The sequence below is a fragment of the Jaculus jaculus genome, chromosome 18 (assembly GCF_020740685.1).
Source record: "Jaculus jaculus isolate mJacJac1 chromosome 18, mJacJac1.mat.Y.cur, whole genome shotgun sequence".
NCBI lineage: Eukaryota > Metazoa > Chordata > Mammalia > Rodentia > Dipodidae > Jaculus > Jaculus jaculus.
The window spans coordinates 19,869,606-19,889,788 of record NC_059119.1 but is presented as its reverse complement, the minus strand read 5'-3'; the positions used below and the strand labels follow the sequence as shown (position 1 = coordinate 19,889,788).

The 20,183-nt window shown below is 56.0% G+C and overlaps 1 protein-coding gene and 1 long non-coding RNA gene across 4 annotated transcripts in view; one reads left to right on the top strand and one right to left on the bottom strand.

Annotated features, from left to right (window-relative positions):
- The window catches only part of Zmiz1 (zinc finger MIZ-type containing 1), a 233,118-nt gene extending 215,210 nt beyond the window's left edge, over positions 1 to 17,908 (bottom strand). For 2 of the 3 annotated variants that reach the window (XM_004657993.2, XM_004657992.3), the window contains exon 1: positions 17,737 to 17,905. The gene's annotated coding sequence lies outside the window, so the exon portion shown is untranslated. Of the gene's footprint in view, positions 1 to 17,736 lie in introns of all 3 variants that reach the window. The other variant, XM_045137145.1, reaches the window with a different exon arrangement.
- A 1,802-nt stretch (positions 17,909 to 19,710) lies between these two features.
- Positions 19,711 to 20,183, top strand: part of LOC123455803 — a 38,375-nt gene continuing 37,902 nt past the window's right edge. The window contains exon 1 of the long non-coding RNA XR_006634149.1: positions 19,711 to 19,767. This is a non-coding gene — a long non-coding RNA (uncharacterized LOC123455803). The remainder of the gene's footprint in view (positions 19,768 to 20,183) is intronic.

Below are 20,183 nucleotides of genomic sequence, written 5' to 3'. Positions count from 1 at the left end.
ACTTGGCCCAGTGGGTGTACAAGAGCATGCTGAGGTTGAGCAGGCTCTGCGGGGTTGCCCAGGAGCTCACCAGGCAGACAGAAGAGGGACAAGAAATGAGCAAAACACATATGAAAGGCAACGAAGCTCGGGCCAGAGAACGAAGGGTCTGCAAGGCCAAGGGTATTTGCGGGGAGCCATAGGGGAGGAGGTGACAGGAGCTGAGGTATTGGCCAAGCTCTAAGGACAGACATCCAAGGTCATGGTTGTAGTCCTCTGGGAGACACGTCAAGGTGACTTTCAAGTTCCAGCCAGAGCAATAGGCAATCAATGACCGTCTTAAGACTGACTTTGAAAACGAGGCCAGGGCTGGAGAGATGGCTTAGTGGTTAAGGCGTTTGCCTGTGAAGCCTAAGTTACCCAGGTTTGATTCCCCAGTCCCCATGTAAGCCAGATGCACAAGGTGGCACATGTGTGTGGTGTTCCTTTGCAATGGCTGGATGCCCTGACATGTTCATTCTCTCTCTGAAATAAATAAAATATATATATATAAAAGGAAATTAGACTGAAGACCCCTTTCCATGCTCAAACACTTCACCACCATCTGTCATATTATTTAGTAAATACACAATCTTCAAAGTTCCTACTCAATAAAAAATTTAAAATCAAATACAATAATACATACATATATTATATATATATATGTTACAATCCGTGGGGAATACAATGTGGGCGCACCCTGCACCCCGACTGGCGCTACCTTGCACAGACAACCCTGTAGACAGCGCCACTAAGTAAGCAGTGAGAAAAGAAGGGTTGGAGGCCTGGGGCTCAGGCAGGTAGAAAAGTCAGATAAGATCTGGACACAGAGGTTAAAAACACTTAACAAAATACAGAACAACCAAAGCAGAGTGTTTACTAACCCTTGCTGCCTTTTTTGGCATGAGAAACCTAAATAAAATGAGGTGTATTTGTTTATTATATGGGATCCCAAAGGGGGTGGGGGGCGTCAAGCAGCTGTTCACACAAGGTAAATAAAGGAAATGTACAAACCCAGGCAAGAAAAGCACCAGTTTGACAGCTAGGGCCTGGCCAAAGGTAGAGCAAGCCAAGGTGGGTCTCAGAGCGAAACATCTAGTACAGACGCAGAGCAAGGTAAATCCCACGAGCCTTTGAGACAGCAAAGCTCTCTGGACAGCGGGCGGCTTCCCTGTAAGCGCTTCACCCAACTTTTGGGGCGGGGGTGGGGCAGGCTTCTCTGTCCCAGGAACCAAGGTTCTAGGAATAAAAACACAGCCTGTAGCTCTCAGTGAGGAGAAGGAAGAGAATTGGCGGGGCCCCAAAGGGACACCTGGGAGGCCCTACTAGGAAGAGGCCGCTACAAATGACGGTCTGCCAGGGGAGGAAGCTCTGTCCCTAGCTGCCACTGTGAGGTGTGGGCTTCTGCAGCCAGACAGACAAGGCTTACTCCCTGGGTCAGGTGCAACCCCACAAGGAATCTTAAGAGTTATGTCTAGAGTTGGGGGGCCCGTAGTTCAACAGACCTGGCAGGCAAAAAGGCTTTCAAAAGAACACACCATCCGCTATCACCACAGAGCAGATAGCAAGGGGCTGGGCCTAGAGGGAGGAAGCCATCAGTGGCAGGTGGGATGCTGAGCCCCCCACAGGTCAAAAACAGGTAGAAGGACATACTCAACACAGGATCTTCCCTCCTTGTAGTGCTAGGCATGGGACCCATGGCTCAGTCCTACTAGACAAGAACTCTAGCCCTGTGCCGCACCCCAACATTCAGACTTGCATAAAATGAGGCTCCAGGGACATCTTGCAACCTGTGTCTGCTTGACCATGATAACCTCACCAGATGCTTGGTTGGATTTCGGAGGACTCAGGCCGTGCTGGCTTCAGCCTCCCCTCTGGTGGCCCTGGGGGACAGACGTTCTACCCTCACCCATTCTACAGACAGACAAGCTGGACCACAGAAGGGCAACCGACCCGAGGGCCAGCAAGATCCAGGGTGTGTTAGAAGCCTATTCACTCAGCTCAGGGACACGTGCGCATGCTGGAGGGGGGACGTAGCTGGGACACTTGACCTTGGTCAGGGTACTTTACCCTGCATTGTCTGGGGCTGAAGATGTGCCTGACCAGAACCACAGGCTACAAAGGGGGAGACCAGGCTGAGACAAAGAGAAGAGAGGAAACTCAGTGAGAATGAGCCGCCCGCCCACTCAGCCCCTGCCACTGTGGGCAGATGGCAGCCTCTGGGGGCCAGCACTCACAGGGCAGGTTGGGGTTCCCCCCCACGGTATGACACTGAAAGGTAGAGCTTGAAACTTCGAGCAGCAGCCAGGGCCACTGTGTCCAACAATGGCTCAGGCCACCTTGAGGGAGTGGGAAGGTGACTCTGGGTCTGCACCAGCTCAGGCCAGAATCAGCTGGCCCAGTTCCCTAAGGAACCCATCCCCCAGCTCTGCCCAGGCCATTGGGGCTTCCTCTTTGTGCCCCTGCAAGTCACAGGAATCCCACTGCAATCAAGAAGGGCCTACCAAAGCCAGGCATGGTGGTACACGCCTTTAATCCCAGCACTCAGGAGACAGAGGTAGGAGGATCACTGTAAGTTTGAGGCCATCCTGAGACTACATAGTGAATTCCAGGTCAGCCTGAGCTAGAGTGAAATCCTACCTCAAAAAACTAAAAAAAAGGGCTGGAGAGATGGCTTAGTGGTTAAGCACTTGCCTGTGAAGCCTAAGGACCCCAGTTCAAGGCTCCATTCCCAGGACCCACATTAGCCAGATGCACAAGGGGGCGCCCGCATCTGGAATTCGTTTGCAGTGGCTGGAGGCCCTGGCGTGCCCATTCATTCTCAATCTCTCTCTCTCTCTGCTTCTTTCTCTCTCTGTCTGTCGTTCTCAAATAAATAAATAAAAATGATTTAAAAAAGAAACTAAAAAAAAGAAAAGAAAGGTCTACCAAGCCACAGAGACTTGGCTCTGGAAACAATAGACCAAGCAGGCATCTTGCTAGAGAGAGACATGGGCAAAATGGAGAAACTGAGGCCCAAAGAGAGCAAAGAGCCTGTCTGGTCACTGTAGAAAGATTGGGACCACAGGATTTGGTACATTAAAGGTAGAGAGCCAAACAAACCCAATGTTCCCATCTTGCAGGTGGGTAAACTGAGCCTCAGAGAGGCAAACATGCCTGCTGATGGCAACTTTGAGTTAATAAGAACTCTGGGATGGTCATCCTGGGTTGATCCCCATAGAGCCAAGACAGAGCTGCCTTCTTTGACCCTAACCTCAAGTTCAGGAAGTTGCAACACTTCCTTGTTTCCATAGCAACCAGCTACTGCTCCAGGAATACACTGAAATGCTTTTGTTCCCTCCTCCTTGCAGGCCCTGGGCCAGGCTTGTGAGGACACAGAGAGCGGAAAGAGGGGGTGTGAAAGGAGACACAGTCCCAGCCCCAACCCGGAGGATCCCAGGCAGTGGAGTGAGAAAGGAGAGGAATGAAGAAATCTCCAGCAGAGAGGGGAGCTCAGAGCGGGCGGCTTTGGAGCTGGCTTCTCAGGGGTGTAGAGGAGTTCTCCAGGCTGAACACTGGGGCTGGAGGAAACAGCAAATGCCCTGGGCTTAAACATGAGGAGCTTCAGGCCACTGCCTCAGCTTCTTGAGAGGCTGAGACCACAGAAGCGTGAGTTCATGGCCTATCTGATCTCTAGAGTGAGTTCAAGGCCAGACTGGGTCACTTATGAAAACCCTGTCTTGGGCTGGAGAGATGGCTTAGTGGTTAAGGCATGTTTGCCTACGAAGCCTATGGACCCGGGTCTGACTCCCCAGCTCCCATGTCAGCCAGATGCACAAGGTGGAGCATGTGCCTGGGATTCGCTTATAGTGGCTAGAGGCCCTGGTGTAGCCATTCTTTCTCTCTCTCTAATAAATAAAGACCCTGTCTTAAAAAAAAAAAAATTTACATCCTTCCCCCACAAAATAACTGACTGCTGCTCCCACAATGCATAAACCACAACCCCATAGGGAATACCTGAAACCCCACTGAGCTGTGTCCCCAACGGAATGAAGGCAGAGACAAGGGAAAAGAGGGCACCAACACATGATGTAGCCATATGAAATATGCTATTAATAATAATAATAATAAACATTAAAAAAAGAAAAAAAATAGCTGGGCGTGGTGGCGCATGCCTTTAATCCCAGCACTCAGAAGGCAGAGGTAGGAGGATTGCTGTGAGTTCGAGGCCACTCTGAGACTCCATAGTGAATTCCAGGTCAGCCTGGACTAGAGTGAGACTCTACCTCGAAAAACAAACAAAAAATTACAAAGAAGGCTGGAGATGTAACTTAGCAGTAAAGGGCTTGTCTAGCATGTACAAGGCCCTGGGTTCACCCACTAGCACACTATGAAGGAAGGAAAAGAAGGGAAGCAGGAAGGGGGGGGGTCTGGGGTGCAGTGTACAACGTATGCAAACGCAGGGACGGACGGATGAGAGGCTGTGAGTTAGCTAAAAAGGAAGGGGGAGGCCTAAGGCAGACTGTCAGAAGTGTAAGTGTAGACAGAGCCACTTCCCCATGCCTTTGTGCTTCCAGCAGTTTAATGGACATCACGACAAAATAGCTATTAACAGGAGAGGTGGCATGCATGAGTCATAGGTCCCCAGGACTCAGCCACTTTGGGAGAGTTCTTTCACCCCAAGTCCCCAGCCTGCTCTGTAGACTTAGCCAGGTATTCCCAACCGACTCTGGGCGCAGGCTCTGCGCCTCTGCAGTCCACATCCACAGTCTGACCCTTCTCTCCACCTCCAATCAACACCCCGGTCAAAGCCTCCAACATCCTTTTCTGTGCTATTGTCTAAAAATAAAAAACCTGACTAGGTTAGAACACTTGCAAAGTCCTGGTTATCTATCCCTAGAACTGTCCCCCACCGCCCCCCCCCAGAACAACAACAAAGAAAACAGAAAAGGCCACTCAGCTGGTCTCTCCTGCCACGCTTGTTACCTACAGTTTATTCTCAGTCCACCAGCCAGAGGGATCTTCCGAGCAGGAACACTGAGGCCCCGTAGCCCTTCCCAGTGGTTTCTACAGGGAGGTGCATAATGTAGAATATGCTCAGGAAGGTTCTCTGTGACCAGACCACTGGTCACCTTTTACTCCTAGGCCTCTCCTGTCCTCTCTCCATCCAGCCACACTTCCCTAGAAGATGTCACCTATGTACCTCCACAGGGCCTCTGGACACGCTGTTCCCTCTGCCTGGTTCTCTTCCAGATGATCATAGGGTTCATCCACACACCCCCGCCCCCCCGCACTTGCCTGCGGTATAAGCTCAGGAGCTTTCTGTGAGCATCCTGCGGATAGAAGACCCGCCCCCAGGCCACCTCCCTGTCAGTCACCTGTTTTTCTTCTAAGCACTTATTATATATAACTCATGACTTCACGAGCTGTTGACCCATCTGACCATGTGTCTCGTGGTCCTGCAGGCAAGCAGGGACTCTGTCAAGTGCACCACCATACCCGAGGCCCTGCCATCATAGCTGGCAGCTTCTCACAAGCTTGATGAGTGAAAATGAGCCGGGCATGGTGGTGCACACCTTCAATCCTGGCACACCTAGAGAAGAGGATAGTGGGCTGGAGAGATGGCTTAGTGGTTAAGGCGTTTGCCTGCAAAGCCAAAGGATCCTGGTTCGACTCTCTAGGACCCACGTAAGCCAGATGCACAAGGGGGTGCATGCATCTGGAGTTCGTTTGCAGTGGCCAGAGGCCCTGGCACACCCATTCTCTCTTTCTTTCTCTCTCTGTCTGTCTCTCTCTTTCTCTCTCTCTCAAATAAACAAACAAATAAATTAAAAAAAAATTTTAAAAAGCAGATCGCTGTGAGTTGGAGGCCAGTCTGAGACTACAGAGTGAATTCCAGGTCAGCCTGGGCTAGAACAAGACCCTATCTCAAAAAACACAAGCAATAATGATGAAAAAGAGAGCCCAATTTTCCTGGAGAGCTAAGGGAGGCTCAAAGGGTCCTAGGTCTACTCTCCCCAGGGCCAGAGCACCAGGGCTGGTCATAAGCTACAGCCTGGTTCTCGGGCTGACACAGGACATACCCCAGCAGCTGAGTTCCCGACCTTCCCAGGGAAGCAGGGCTGAAAGCCACCCCAAGGCTGTCGTTCTGCTCTTGGTTTCTCATCCCACGTGCATTTGGCTCCAACGGACCAAGGACAGCCTCAAGAAACAAAGGGGAGGGTGAGGCACAGGACCAGGCCTGTGAGGGTAGGAGCCATCACAGCACCTGGTCAGCTGGGCTCCCTCTCGGGGGCCCTGTTTCCCTAACTGGAAAACGCGGGGAGGGGGAAATAGACAAGCCAGCGTGGCTCCCTGCTGACCTCACAGTCTGGCCATCTTTGGGTCTGTGGGCGCTGGGGGAGGTGTCACCTGGGTTGGAACTTCACAGCCATCAGTCCGAGCCGTGGTCGAGGCCAGAGTAACATGCTGTGGCCAGCTAGGCCAGACACTTGGACACGGAGTCTCAGAGGGGTTCCTGGGAGCTCAGATTCTACTCAAAGTGACGGGTTTGTAAAAATACAAGCAATGGTCACAGGCGGGCCACACCTAGCGAAGCAACTGTCCCACTGACAACACAGTGGTGAATGCCTGCCTGCCTAAGCTGGGCCCCTCTGGTTCTGAGGGGTTCACCCGCAGGTACAGGGGCCCAGCACTTTGTGCAATGAGGGTGACGAGTCCCAGGCAAGGAAGGCACTGAGGTCCCTGTCTCCAAGCCTCACTCTGTTGTGCAGAGATGCAAGGGCCAGACACACGCTGGATGACTGGGGTGTCTGGGTGTCAGTTCCAGCTATGCTAAGGACGTGTCCCTCTGGGGTCAGACTCAGCTGTAAATGAGGGGTTGCCCCGGATGGTCCCCAAGGCCTTTCTGTGCCAACGTCACTCTTACTGCCCGTGGTAGTAACGCCCACTTCTCAGATGCTAAGACACTACACGGCGTGTGACATGGGCCGGCCCTCCCAACAGCCTCAAGCGACACCGTGACAGGAAATGCACACGTTCCACTACAAATCCAGTGTTTCTGTGGGAAGCTCGGGACTCTGGAACCTGAGGACACCTGGGCAGGATGCACATGGATGAAGGACAGGGGGCACAGCACCCCCCCACACCTCACCACCGCCACACACACACACGGGCCTCTGCTTCCAGAGGTGGATGAACGTGCTACGAAGGACCCAGGGGGAGGAAAAAAAACACCTTCTGGAACCGTCTAGCGCACGCGGTCATTGCCTGGTCGGCGGTCACCAGCGACCTTCTTCCCCTTGTGTCCACTTGCTGGGGCCTCCCCAGCCTACTGATGGGTCTCATGACCTGAGTATGCTACTTCTTTAAGGTGGGGCCAGATGTCCCCAAGCTGCCCAGACTCCCACTGGATACGGAGAAAACAAGGAGGCCCAAGGGACAGGAGAAAGCCACCTCCTCCAGGGAGCCTACTCTGCCTCCTGAAGCCGTACTGTCAGCCTGGAAGGAGGTGTCTCTGGCGACACCATCCCTGGTGTGCTGTGCGGTAAGGAGTCTGTATTCTGCCTGGCCCTGGGGTGGCATTCTATGCCCCGTGTAACATGGCACTTCTTGGATGGAAGAAGATACCGGACAGGCAGAGAGAAGCCCATCCCTAGGGATGTACTAGGACACTTTGGGGATGTCACATACAGTCCTGAGGTGGCTGCCAAGGTCACTTGAGGACCTGGGACTCAAAGGTCCCGAGACCACTGGAGAGCGAGGTGTTGGCACACATCATGCCACCCAGACACATCCGGGAAGCTGGCTAAGAGGGAGCCCATTCGTGGCAGAAAGCCCTGAGACGTGTGGGACCCACAAGGCCGCGAACGCCCAAGTGAAGGCCCATTCCTGCGTGACGGGACCAGTTCAGTCTATACAGCGGAAACAGTGTCAACCCTGGACTAGGTATGGGTACCCGAAGGCATCCTGGCACAGGAGATCTGTAGGTGCTGATGTCGTATCCCAACAGCTCTTCATGAATACAAACTCAGAAATCACCCTGAGCTTTCTTGCTTTTCTCTCAGACTTTAGGCACAAGGGGTTCCAGGGCTCAGGTGATCTATGTTCCCCAAGCAAGGAGGCTAATGGCCAATGAGTCCCCTTGCTCATCCCGTCAACCCACAAAGCCCACTCTCAAATCCCAGGAAGCCAGAGCCATAGACTGTGAACCAGGGAAGGCCATAGACCAGCCCACAGTGGCAGGTGGAAGCCAAGCCTGCCTCAGTGGCCCAGGTCTGCCTCGCCTCGTGAGCCGGATGCCTCCAGCAATAGCCTCTCTAGCAAGTGGTGGAAACCAGGCTTCTGAAGACCCAGTGCCCCTCTCTGTGGTGTGAGGACTTCCTAGGTCCCACAGCCAGCTTGACACTGGCTCCCTTTACCCAGAGAATGTCAGCTTTGACCCATCTGTCTCTTCCTAGAAGAGAAAGTGAGAGAACTTCCTCTTTCCACGTTAATCTCTAGATCATCCTGGGGACACTGAACCCTGACACATGGTACATCTCTTCCAGGAGGTGAGACAGGTTCACCTGAGGTCAGCTACCCTAGGAGGCCGCTTACTGTTCATCTCCTGGGGCCACCTCAGCCCCTAGCTCTCAGGACCCAAAGGACTTTCTACCCTAAGTGACCTTGGCGCTAAGTCCTCTCTCCACCTTTAGCCCCAGTTTCCTCACCAGTAATATGTCAAGCTGAATGAGAAGCAAGAGTTACAAAAGCAGTGTCTTCTGACTAGAAATGTCAAACAATGAGCTGGAATGTGGCCAGGAAGGGGAGGAGAGATGCAAAACAAATTTCTTGGTCATTCTTTTCATGGATGGGGGACCCCAGCCTCTAGGTGTCCACACAGAAACAAGCTGTGGGCCATCTCTCCAGAAGAGTGCGTGCCAGCAGAGGTGACCAGCAGCTGCCAGGGAGCCACAAGTCAGTAAGTTTCACATCCTTGAAGCGAGGCTCATCCCAGGGACATGGCGGAGGTCCCACTCCTCGGCTAAACTGGCCTTACTTTGGGGACGGCCCAGCGGTCTGGTGACAGAAAAATGAAAGAGAATGAGGCCAGCAAAAGTAACAGAGGCATGCAAGGTGGAGGTTGGGGGAAAGGTAGGGGGAACTGCTCAGAAAGTAGGCTACTGTGGCGGAGGGGGTGTGGACTCCATCCCGGTCCCTGTCCCCACAAGAAGATTCTGGGAAGGTAGATCTAGAGTAAAGGCAGCCAGGGAGCAGGATAACAGAGCCACAGCATGGGATTTCCCAGTACTTTTCTTCCCAGGACACCTTCAGTGGTTACTTTGCATATGAAAGGACGCTTGGGGGAATGGGGGGGTAACATGAGGCAAAGGCTTTTTTCTGCAAATCAAGTTGACAATTTCCCCCCAAGAGACGGGGAGGGGGGCGTGGCTGTACTACCCTGAGAACCTGCTTTGGTAAATCACAACGCGGTCCAGGTTCGTGATTGGTGGGTGAGGATACTGTGCCTCAAGACATCTGTGAACAACTCCTGTTCTGAGCAAAGGTGCCTGGTCCATCCCTGGTCTCTAGATCACGAGCAGAGAGAGGGCAAAAGTTACAGCATCACTTGCCTCGGTTTGCAGGAGGGAAAACGAGGTTCTCAGACCAGAACCTGGATGAATTCTCTCTGCCTTTCAAACACTTTCCACGAGCAACAGGCTTCCCCCAGGACTCAACCCAAATATACTTGGGTTATGATCAGCAGCCTCTCAGAGAGGACAGGCAACCCTCTCCAAGTACAAAGAAGACCCCTGTGGCCAATGCATCGGGAAGCACTGCTCGGTCCTAAGGCAGCTTGACCTGTAACAACCAGTAAAAGGGAGGTAAGGCGGCTGGGGGCAGCGCTGGAGCTTACTGCCTCTTGACGCGCACTGAGCATGCTCAGCTTCCACACCTAGGGGAAGGCAGTATGGTGGTGATGGTTAGGGTATTAGGAAGTCTTGTGCAGCTGTGGAGGCCAAGGTCACAGTTGCAAAACGTAAGTTGCCCAAAGTCCTAGAGACAGTAGGCACCCAGAGAAGGACGTGAAATAAATCTGGTACTGAAGGAATGCTGACAGGATAATGACCATGGAGCTCTGGCAAATGGTTTTTCAAGAGTGTACGCAGCAGGAAGAACAGTAGCGCCCAGTTCCCTTGCTGCAGTCCAGCCATCTCTCTGTTCAACCAGCGGCCAAGTCTCTGCACCTCTCCGAGTTGCTCCCCACCCCCCCCACCCCCGCCATCCAAAAGCAAGGACAAGGACTGTGGAAGGGCCCCTCCCATTCGCAAACACCCCAAGAGACCATTTCAGGACTGCTTTCCAGAAACTTCCATGTCCCTGGGTGTCCCTCAGTCAGGCTGGTGATTGGTTTCTCAGCTGAGGTCAAGGTCCACCAGGGAGCAGGAGGGGGAGGCTGGGCAGGAGCCCAGGGGACAGGGCAAGGTCCAGATACCCAGTATGTCTCCCCACAGAGCACCCCGAGCCCAGCCCCTTCTTCCACCTGCACTGTCACTTGGACCTAACACAGGTGGCTCTAAGCGTGAACCTAGCTCTTTGCATCCACTGAGGAAAGGACAGCAGGAATGCATTGTGCAGGGCTGGAGAGATGGTTCAGCAGTTAAGGCGCTTGCCTGTGAAGCCCAGGGACTTACCCACGTAAGCCAGATGCACATAGTGGGTTAATGCATCTGGAATTCGTGTGCAGTGGCTAGAGGCCCTGGAGTGCCCATATTCTCTCTCTCTCTAAAATAAGTAAATAAATAAATACAAAATATTTTTAAAAGCAGTGTACAAAGTCAACATGAAAATGGATAAGGGTGGAGCAGGGCAGGCGAGGAAGCCTTGACAGATGAGAAACCTCGTACCCTGTCTAGAAGAATTCCGTTTGACTTCACTCACATCCGCATCACAAGCACCCTGTAAACATGCCCACTCACACTCCAGCAGGGAGGCTGGGGTGAGGGGATATAGCTCAAAGGTCCTTCTAGTCCAGAGAGCTGGAGAGGCCAGCCTCAAACTCCCCCATTTAGATGGGCTTGTGAGCCATGAGGAAAGAGACTGTATTTTACGTACTCTGAAGTCCAGCCAAGAGGTTCCATACATGCCTAATGAACTCATGGGGCTGGGACCCAGCCATGCATACACTACTGACCTTGGGTGAAACAAATCATTGCTTTCCAAGGTTCAGTCTCCTGAGCTAGAAAAAGGCAGAGCAGATAACTCAATGGATCTCCCTAATTCTATATGCTTAGCGTCTCAAAGCCCGGAGTGGGGAAGAGGGGTGTTCTTAACTAAAAGGAGACGTCCAGGCACCTGGTGACCGTGGGGAGCTGGGAGGAGTAAGGATGTGCCCAGTCAGGGTAAGGGTTCTGCTGGCTACATAGCCATCCCCTCCCGAATTATGAGGCCAACAGCATGGATACAGTTTCCATTTAAGACCACGTTACCCAGGGTCTCATTCTGGTAGTTTCCTCACCAGCAGCCTGACCGTTTCCTGACCTGCATGGAACTGGCTAATGACCTGATGACAACTGGTCAGGAAGAGGGGTCTGCCGGGAGGCAGTGGTGGGCTGTGTAAGGAGCGCACGGGGAGGGCACCAATAATCACCAGTTGGTGGAAGCAGGCTAAAGGACAGGACAGACCCTTCAATCCCGTCTCTGGAGGCTGCCCTCCCTGGGAATTCCAGACCTGCCCTGATATCCCCAAGGACCAGCCTCTTTGCCCCTCCAGCTGTTGATGCTCTGTACTGGCCCACACTTTCCCGTGAGCTCAGTTTCCTCATTGGTTGTGTCGACAGTCTGAGCTGGGGGATTATACAGAAGCACGTCTGTTCTGATGCGGAGAGATGCAGACAGGCTCTACAAAAACACACTTCCTGTCCCTCAGCCCCCGGCCCTAGAGACCTGGGAATGCGGTCCGGTCCCCAGGGAGCTGTATAGGACCCGGGCTAGTGCCTATACCGTCTGTCCCCAACAGCCTGCCTGGGCCAGCCGAAACCTTGAAGTGGTTACAATTACAGCCTGGCTAACAGGATTAAGAGAGCGTTGAAATCTAAGAAATCTAATTAGCTCAGACACCCCGGGTCCCCCCCCCCAAGCACAATCCAGCAGTAACTCGGGCAGCTGGGCCTGAAGGGAGGGGCAGGTCCTTGGCCTTCCCAGGCCACATTCATTACCTGCCCAGGTGTGCTAGGCCAGGCCAGGCCTTCTGGGGATGGACCAGCTCAACCTGTCCAGCTGCCCACTGTCCTGAGCCGGACCAGCCACAGCCTGGCAAGAGTGGCACCCGGCTGGGCTCCAGGAGTCCAGGTACAAGGGGTGCTGGCCACAGGGTGACAGAATCCAAGGACCCCACAGGGTGGCCACCAGACATAGACTGTAGACTAACTCAGCCAGGAGGGACAACCCAAGACACTCAGTATCTACAGCAACCCTAGCAGCCTGGCCCAGGGACAATCTTATGTCCTATTCCGGGGCCAGACCCGGGATGAGGCTGGTGCACACGTGTCCTGGAAATGGGATCTGCGGTTCAGCACAAATGCTGGCGGAATGACACAGGGCCAGGAAAAAAGAAAAGAAAAAGGAACATAATTGCTGGGGAGTGGACCATGTGCTGCAAGACATGGGGGGGGCACCTAAAATCCCTGTTGAGACACTTGTGCCCTGACTCCATTCCCAGGGTCCATGCAGAGTTCTGGGCCACATCTCGGTCTAGTCAGGGCCCTTGCTCCATGTCCTGTGTCTAGAAGACTTGAAACGGATTACCACCTGCCACGGTCTCGGTTTTCTTCTCTGTTAAATGGGGGTGATTCCAAATAGTAGCTGGCTGGCACTGTTAGTATCGGGGTCAAACAAGTTTGGAGAACACTTCTGAATCGACCAAGTGCTAAACAAAGGAGGGGGCTGTGGCCACTCCTGCCCTGAAGAGCTTGTGTGGCAGGTGGCCAGTGGCCGGTGGCTAATTATTTATTTGTACTGATCTTCCTGCCCTTGCTGGACATATGGTTCTCTGCTCTCTCAGCCTGGTCTTTACTCTGCGGGTTTTCATTAGACGTGTGTAACATCAGTACTGGGTCCCCAAACTCGCCCCTCATCATGCAGTCCCTTCTGGGTCATACCCATCTGAGAAGAGAAAATGCCTGGAGGCAAACCAATGACAGGGAGTCCCTTGGGCACACTTCCCCACTGCTCTTTATGAACAAGACTACAGATAATCTTTGGAAACGTATCCGCCAGCACATGCATACCACTGGCCTGTCTAGACAAGGGGCTTGAACCCATGACCATTCAGGAAAAATGAGTCTGTGGTCTGGGGAAGACGCCCCCCCCCCCACTATGTCAAGCTCAAAGTCAAGATCTGGGATGTGGCATTCCAGAAGGTTCAGCATGTACCTCACAGCTCTGCACTAAGGGCAGAGGCTGTCCAGAGGCAGTGAGCAACCTGTCACAAGAGGAGCCACCTAAGCTGAGATCCAGTAGCCAGCTGCCAGGGAAGTCAGTGTGGATAAGCCAGCAACTTCTAGAAAATGTGTCTAGCCTCCTCTGCCCATCAATCCTGTTCTGCTCCAGAACATTCTAAGAGTTCAGGGGACAAATGCCAAGGGCTCTGGTGCCCACATCTGTCCCATCCTCCAGCAACCAAACATTTTATGCTTAAACCCATTTTACATACCAGGAGACTGAGGCTCCTGGGAGTAAACCTCCTGGCCCACAGCATTCAGCAAGCTGCAGCCCCAACATTTGCTCCTCTCCCACTCTGCAGAGGAGGGGGTGGAGAGAGGGGGGATGGGATTGCGGTGCCCCTCCTCCCTCCACTCTAAAGGGAGGGACCGAACTTCAAAGTCACCGAGGGTACTCCAGTTTAAGGTCCAGGTGCCACCCCACCACCAGGGACTCTTCAGAGATCCTCTATGAGAGGAACTGGGCAGAGGCTGCTGTGTCCAGCTGAGAGGACCCAGCCATCACTGGGCAAGACTGCAGCCCCAGGGTCAGGGTCAGGGGTAATTAGGGCAGTGGCCTTTGTTGCCCACACAAAACCCAAGGAACCTTGCGAAGACGCAGCCAGAGGGGCAGGAGCCTTGTAAGGGCCCATGGGAGCACACTTAGGAAGGAGAAGGCATGGGACCTGGCAGGCCTTACTTCCTGCTCCCATGCTGGAGTGCCCACAGCTGGTTCCCAGAGCTCACTCACTGGCACCCAGATTTCTTACAGGCACGTCTTACACCTTGGGACCTCAGGTCAAAAACACCAAGTGGGCCCCAACCCAGAGTGGACATCAGTTTTGGAGCTGCAGGTACAGGATCTCTTTGCCTGCAGACTCCCAGGGGACACAGGCCTCAAAGTGTCTTCCTTCCATAACCACCCCTGAAACACCACAGGACAGACCTCAAACCCCTAGACTGTAGCACCCCCAGCAACGGAGGTGGGGGGAATGAAATTTGTGGCTCTTCTCAGCTGGGTCCTCCCTATTATTTTCTGGACTGACACCTGCCCTGTGTTGGGTCATCTGAATGAGGGCCAGAGTTGGAGATGCCAGGTTGCTGTGGCTAGGCTGCAACTGGAGAGACAGAGAGAAGGAGGGGACTGGTTTTGGAGTAAACGCTTAACTTTTGGACCTTTCTTTACCTAGTTGCTGGACACTCACCCCCCCCCATGCTTAAGAGGAAAAAAAATAAAAAAGAGACATTTTGTCCCCAGCAGCCCTTTTCCTGCATAGAGAAAGTATTTATTCAAAGTTTTTCGTAAGTCCAGTCCCCTTGAGCAGAAAGCCTCAAAACCCCAGTCCAAGTAGGGAAAACTAGAGCTCCTCCCTCCAGCCACTGTTGCCCGCCCACCAGAGACCTCAAGTCTAAACTTCTGATTCACATGTGAAAACCCTGCCTCATAACCGTGTGACCTGGGACCAGGAGATGCCTCTGTCCTTTTGGGAAAAACAACCCGACTGAAATCATAAAACTCAAGAGGAAAACCTCACCTCCCTCCAAGTGCACTCTCGGGGCCCCAAAGCCACACGCGCTCCAGAGCAGATAGGGCCTTTCAATGTGCCTTTTGTTTGATGCTGGTGTTTCAACATCCTCAACTTGAAGAGGGAAAGGTCGGCACAAGGCTCCCGGGTATTCACAAGCCCTCTCTGCCTGCGCGTTGGGGTGGGGTGGGGGGGCAGGCGGCAGGGAGCCAAAAGCAAGGGGCCCTGCTTTGGACCCCCTGGAGGAGCAGTCTGGACCACAAGGTTCCTTCCCTCTTCTCAACCTTCCAGATAGCGCCCAGGCAACTTTTCCACTCTGGCCACCAAGCAAGCACAGGACTGGGAGCAGGAATTCACCAGCAGCCAACTGCCTGCTTGTCTAGCCCGGCAGACCGTCCCTTTACCTGTACCTTAAAAAAAAAATAATAATAATAATAAGCAAACCCAGGCACCTCTGGGAACAGCCTCTGGCCTCCTGCCCTGCCCTGTGTAACCAGCCTGTCCTCACACCCACGAGGGAGGGAGGAGGAGGCTGCACTAGTTAACCCTCTGCTCTACCAGGCCCCGTTCCCAGGTTGCAGCAGAAACAAACTGTTGCTTAAGAAAACCCTTGGCACCAGGAAGCAGATGGAGGGCAGTCCCAAGCCAGGGGCATCTACAGGCACTGCCTACTACAGCCCTTTTAAATCTCCCGGGTTGGGGCCCCCTCTTCTCCAAGTCCAGGCGGTCCACCCAGGGGGCTCCAAAAGTCCCTGGCAGCGCAGAGAGGAGGGAAAGGCTGGCCGAGCGGTGCCCTCACCCCGCCAGCCCAGCCGCCAGCCAGCTTCTTGGAGGATCTGAGAGAGAACATTTGTTTGGGCTGCCAAGTTAAATCTTCCTCCCTCATGTCAGGGCATTGGAAAAGCAGTCAGGGGAGAGGGGAAGGGGGAGAGCGGGGGAAGCAGCCGGGGGAAGAGAGGGAGGGAGGAAAGAACGGAGGGAGGGGAGGGAGGGAGCGAGGGAGGCGGACAGGATCCAGAGCCCTAGTTGCTCCGGCACTGCCGGCCCAGGAAGCTGCAGCTCCCGGGCAGGCGAAGCCCGGGCACCGGAGGAGGGGTGTGTGTGTGTGTGTGTGTACGGAGGAGGACTTGGCCACCAGGCCTCCGGGGTCCGATGCGGGGTGCCAGACGCCCGGATCCGCAGCTCGAGAGAGCCCGTCGCCCGGAGTCCGGCTGGGAGGCACAAGGTGGAACAGGAAGGCAGAGAGGGGAAAAGTTTGTGGCAGGTAGAGGGGTAGGGCAGGGCGGCCCTGGCACCGGCTGTCCCCTGGGAAGGGTAGGGGTCCGGGCCAGCAGCCCTGGCGCGTTCCCGTCCGCCCGCCCTCCAGCCCGGGTTGTTTACATTCCTGGAGTGTCTTTTAAACCCGGGGCTGTGGCCGGCTCCCGGCCTTCTCCGGCGGCGGCTCCGGGGCAGTCTCCCGTGAAAATCTGCTGGCGCACAATGGCCGGGCAAGGCGGCCGCCCCCCGCCCGCGCCCCCACCGCTCCGGGGCGGGGAGCCTGCCCTCAACACCGCGCCCTCTCCCCACCCGGCCGGCTTCCTGGACAGATGTCCCCGATGTGGGGGCGATGCGCGCCCGCTGCCCGCGCCCCAGCCTCCGAGGCCAAGCTCCCCGATGTTTTCTCCCACCCCAGCCCAGGCGCCAGGAATGTGAAACACCAGCTTTCAGGACGCTCCCCTCTCTTCTCTCATCCCGACCCCGACCCCCAGCTCTAGCCCCGATCAAGCCCCCCTCAACCTCCGCCCGGAACCGGCCTCCCACTCCCCCGAGGCCACCGCCGCCGGAGACAGAGAGGAAGAAAGAACACGGGGAAATTACTTTCGTATTTGCAATGCGCGCGCACATAGACACATCTTCCCTTTGGGCTCTCCTCTTGGTTGGGGCAGCCCCCCAGCCCTCCCCCCCCGCCGCCAGGCGGTGGCCAGAAAGACCCTTGAGCTTCCGGAGCCCTAACAAGAAAAAAGCTCCAACACACGAGACCCTCGGCTGGTCCCCGCTCCAGCCGCGCGCCAGCGTTTCCCCGGCCCCCCCACACCCAACCCAACAACTTAACCGCGCCCCCACCTCCCATTTACAAAAGTGTGTGTTTTCCCTAGAAATTCAGATGAACAACTTAACATCACCCCCAACCACCCCTCACCAACCCTGAATCCGGCTCCTTCCCGGTGGTACACACACACACACACACACACACACACACACACACACACACACAGGCGCACAACTTCGCATCTCCCCAAAGGAGGCAAGGAAGACCCGAAGCGGTCTTTCCCTCCGGTCCTTCCCGCCCTCCTCCGAATCCAGGGTCCGGCCCGGTTGCTCCCGTTCCCCTCCCGCCCGGTGTTCCGAGCGAAGGCTGTAGGCGCGCCGGGCAGGAGGCGGGCACCGAACCCGCGCGCACACACAACCGCAATCGCGCCCCGGCGCACATCCGAGGAACCCCAGGACACCCCCCCTCTACGCCCGCCCCGCGCGCTCAGCCAGAGCCGGGCACCGCTCAGCCCCGGTGCTTGCCGCCGGCCACCAGGGCCTCCACGCGCCTCCCCCCCCACCCTCGTCTACATTCCCCCGGCCGCCGAGGACAGTGCACCGAGCCCCCCAACAGTCACTCACCCGACGCTCGCACTGCCCCTCTCCAAAAAAAATCCGCGGAAGACCCGGAGGAAAAAGCCTCGGGGCTAACGGACGCCCGGCTCGGTGGTCAAACTTACCGGGGCGCTGCGAACACCGCTGCCACCGCTGGAGGACGCGCCGCTGCCACCGCCGGGCTAAGGGGACCGGCAGGAGCCCGGAGGAGCGGCAGCGAGGGCGCGGAGATCCGCACGGCTCCCGACTCTCGGGCTCCCGTTCCGTACCGGCCGGGGCTGGGGTCACCACGCTGAGCCGCCGTTTGCTCGCTTCCCTTCTGCTCGCCGCTCGTCCGATCGCTGCTCGTTCGCCCGCCTGCCTGCCTGCCCGCCCGCCCGCCCAAGCCGCTCGCTCTCCCGGGCGCCTGCCGCCGCCGCCGCCGCCGCTCGCTTTTTTAATGTCCACAGACAGTGAAAAGGAACTCGGCGTTAGGGGGTGAGTAAGTGAATCAACTCGCCCGGAGCCGAGCAAGTTGAAGTGTCAGATTACATTGGCTATTCTATTTCCAAAGGGCCCCGCGCCGCAGGTCGCCCGCAAAAGCCGGCACGGAGTTCACGGACGGAGCGGAACGTCGCTGCCGCCGGCGCTCAGCTCGGCTCGCTCTCCATCTGCGCTCTCGCTGTGCTACACTCTTTTTTTTTCTTTCCTTTTCCTTTCCGCCTCGCTTCGATCTTTCCTTCCCCACCTCTTTTCCTTTCTCGCTCCCGCACTATTCTGTCTCAGCGTGTTATTTTCTCTCCCCCCCCTTCCTCCTGGCATTGATGAGCTCCGCGTCACCCCCACCCCCCCCACGCCGCTAGCTGACTCTCCTCTTGCGGCTCCCTAACGCCCCCAAACCCACTACCCAGTAAGTTTGGAGAAGGAGAGAAATAACTCATCCATAGAAGGGGTCACGTTGGTAAAACCCCAAAATCACCCACCCGCAACGCACCCGTCCATGTCCGCTCCTGGAGTGCATTCGGGGCCAGCGGGCACTGTCAGGTATCCGAATTGGGGTGAACAAGTTGCTAACAAGGGCGCTCCAAACCCTTCCTTGGAGACTTTGAGGCTGTTCCTAAAGCCTGGGGATGTTCGAGAAACGGTGGACACCCCCCTCCCCCGCAATCACCACCAAGAGTGCTGGGGAGGAGGGTTTGAAAGTACACTTCCCGCGACCGCTTAGGGAGGAGCAAGGATGCGGAGCACCCCTCTAAATACACCGACGCACGTAAGCCCCATGCCTTGAGGGAGGCTCGGGAGGGGACACCTAGCGCGAGACAGGACTGAAGTGGAAAACTCCGACCAGCCAGCCCGCCTGCCCTGGGTTGGGCACTGCCCCAGTGGAGGCGCAGAAGGATCGTGAGGCATAGCCAGGGGCGCCCACTCACGGAGGGGGGGGGTGTTCCCTCGTCGATCCACCCCCGGGAGCATCCAAGTGCGCGCTCTCTTTGACTCACACGTCCTTTGCCACTGACACTGAAACTCCCACTCAGACGGCACACACCTTTTGCACCCACCCTCAGCACGGCACGCATGGTACCCACACGCAGACACGCCGGGCACGCACACACACTTTCCCTCGCAGATATGCCCGCGCACAGGCTCCCACGAACGATTGCACACAACCTCGCTGTACCTAACCAACGCCCCCCACATCGTACGTTTAAAAAGCAAAACACGATTCTCCTGCGCACTTCATCTCCCGTTCACGTACACGTATAAACACGTATCTCCCTCCACTCCCCCCCAACACACACACACACACACACACACACACACACGATCTTCCACGCTCCTTCCCCAAACTGCCCCTCTCCCAATTAGCGGCACCCAGTCCTAATCATGATCAGCGCCCCGGGGTGGACACGCGCGCTCTTGCGCGCTTGCGCTCCCCTCGGGGCAGGCGGGGGAGGCTGGGGCCCGGAGCCCGCTTCGGAATCCAGGTGTGAAGGCGACTCCGCGCTCCGCGTTTTGCAGGCCGCCGCGGTGTCGGAGGCAAGGCGAGGAAGGGAGCTGGAATAACAAAGGCAAGTTGGGGAGAGCGCAAGGGGGCGCAGCCCCGGACGGTCCACGGGGGGAGCCCTGCACCGCCCGGTCGTCGGAGGCTGCGGGGTCGCTAGCGCCGAGAGCCGGAGGTGGGGAGGAAAGGTGGGGGGCGAGGGGCGGGGCCTCGGCGTGACGTCAGAGAACAATGACACCGCTGGGGGCGGGCTCCGGGCGGCGATCCGGGCGGGGGTCTCCCCGGAGGCCTGGGGTTGGGGCGGGGGGGGGGGGGGAGGTGTGTGGGGCGGGCGGAAGAAGTCCTGGCCCCGCCAAGGCGGCTGCCTGATTGACGAGGTCCGCATGGGAGCGCCGACGTGCCACGCAGACTCGCGGGTTGCTGGGCCTCCCGGGCGGAGATCAGAGCCGACCCCGGGCCAACGGGGTGGGGGCTGGGGGACAGGCCGGAGTGCTGCCCCCACCGCAAACTCCCATTTTAAAACATCCTTCTGAGGGCCGCTCTGACCTCTGCTTGAACTCCTTCAGGGCTGGAGAGATCCACCAAGACAGG